The following is a 2220-nucleotide window of genomic DNA, read 5'->3' on the forward strand; positions in this document are numbered from 1 at the left end:
CATGATATTGGTACGCGGTTTTTTACTTTAAACGACCATATGGACGCGACACAAGACGACAAATAAAAGAAATTATTTCAAAGAATGCACGCCAATTGTATTTCTTATTTTAGAAGAACTCTGCGTCTTTGAATCGTATACATTTACGATTTAGATGTTATAGACAATTAAATAAAAAAAATATTCTTTGATTTAAATAGACTTACCTCAACGTTTAATGCGGTACGCTGTTTAAAGTATAACACTCGCAATCTCACACATTTAGACTTAATATGATCTTATAAAAGCGCAAAACTTGAAATTTTCACCAGCTATCACTTCTTCGATTTTCTTCACACAAGGATATGAAATAACGGGATGCAAGAAACATCGATTTCGCTACTGACGGAAATGAAATCCGATACCTATTTCATTTGATGCCGCCAATTTCTATCGTATTGGCTTTAGCTTTGTTTCTTAACAAATAATTATCACAAATTATCACTAATTTCTGCTGGAAAGCGATTCTTAGCCCAAAAAACTAGCAGAAACCACGATGTAGAGAAGAAAGGTGGCGCCCATCTCGGTACTGCTATTCCACTCTCAGAGAATTTGACAGAAACGCTGTTTGTATGACGTCAAACTTGTGCACTTTGTTTACGTTTTGCTTGCAATAATAATTGCGTTTTTTACTAATTTCCAGTAAAATCCAGTAAAAGTTTTAACGAATTTTCATGTTTTAGCGTTTCGTACACAGCAGATAATTATCAGGAAGAAGAAGAATAGGAAACAATTACGCTAGCAGAGAGCGAAATAACGAAAAAGTAAAGAAACGCAAACTAGCAAATAAACAAGTGATCGGTGCATTTGATAATTTTTGTTTATTCATTTTGACAGCTGCTAGTAAAAATTTTACTAGCAAAAAGTTGCAGGAGAGCCAAACCATAATAGTGTAAGAACAAGAGAGGGCTGATAGTTTCTGCCAGTTTTTTCTGTTAAGGGCCGCTTTCCAGCAGAAACTAGTGACAATTTTTGATAGTTATCTGTTACCAGCCGTCTTCACGTGCTCGAAAATTCCACTTGCGTGACGACACATATACTTATCTGAATGCAAAAATCAAATAAATTTATACTTACATCTTTCTGAATATTTTCGTTTTTGTGCCATAGCAATGATAAAAAATATTTAAAACATCAAAAAATCGTTGTTCACTTAATTGCTCGCTCAAATATATTTGACTGTTCAATTTAGGTTGAAAAGTATGCTCGCAGAAAATCTAAATTGTTCCTATTCACTGCGTTACCGACACTTTCCAATGGTTTAGGATTTTTCTCTCTCTCTTACCGACTCTCTCTCTCTCTTATAACCCTTACTAAGTAGAACTCTCCTCTCTGTGTTGCCGGAAAAGAGTGGACAGAAGTATTTTTGTACAGAACTGCTCTCTGCATAGGCGGCTTTCGGCCGCGCTTAGGGATTATAACCCTTAACAGAGAACGTCTATGAATGAGAAGGCGCATTTTCTGTGTGAACTAATTTCTGCCAGAAATTTTGGGGTGCAGTCGGCCAAATATACCACTCGTCGACAAAGTGCACCGCTCGACCGACGGTGTCGGTGCCCTTACTAAGTAGAGTTCTCCTTTCTGTGTTGCAGAAAAAGAAGGGAGGAAGTACTTTTGCGTAGAACTTCTCTCTGCGTAGGCGGCCTTCGACCGCGCTTAGGGATTATAACCCTTACTAATTAGAACTCTCCTTTCTGTGTTGGCGGAAAAGAGGGATAGAAGTATTTTTGCGCAAATCTTCTCTCTGCGTAGGCAGCCTTCGGCCGCGCTTACAGGCTAACCTAATATTCGCGGCTTGCGTTTTGGTACGCACGCCGTAGAATTTTTTGTTTTTCGTCACCCGAAAATGGCTTGCGTGCGTTTGCATTTGATTTCATTGAGCGAAATGTCAAATCAAAATGTCACGCAGAACAAAAATTGGAAATTGAGTTAGCTTCATACGCGCGCCGTTCAATTTCGGTTGGTCGCATACAAGTTGTATGTGCATGAGAAATTTTTTACAGTAAATTGGCGGCGTGCGTGAATATTAGGTTAGCCTGTTAGGGATTATTTCCCTTTCTAAGGGCCGGTTACTCAATGTCTGGTTAACACTAATCTGCGGTTAAACATCGTTATCGACGTCTTCGACTCCATGCGGTAACGTCGATAACTATGTTTCACCGGAGATTAGTGTTAACCAGA

The 2220-nt window shown here is 38.6% G+C and overlaps 1 protein-coding gene across 1 annotated transcript in view; it reads right to left on the minus strand.

The window, feature by feature from the left end:
- LOC118742629 overlaps positions 1-332 on the minus strand; it is a 191735-nt gene extending 191403 nt beyond the window's left edge. Inside the window, exon 1 of the mRNA XM_036474844.1 lies at positions 207-332. The gene's annotated coding sequence lies outside the window, so the exon portion shown is untranslated. The remainder of the gene's footprint in view (positions 1-206) is intronic.
- Between the last annotated feature and the right edge of the window lie 1888 nt (positions 333-2220).

This window comes from Rhagoletis pomonella, unplaced genomic scaffold (assembly GCF_013731165.1).
Source record: "Rhagoletis pomonella isolate Grant_MI unplaced genomic scaffold, Rhpom_1.0 Rhpom_scaffold_00007, whole genome shotgun sequence".
In the NCBI taxonomy this organism is placed as follows: domain Eukaryota; kingdom Metazoa; phylum Arthropoda; class Insecta; order Diptera; family Tephritidae; genus Rhagoletis; species Rhagoletis pomonella.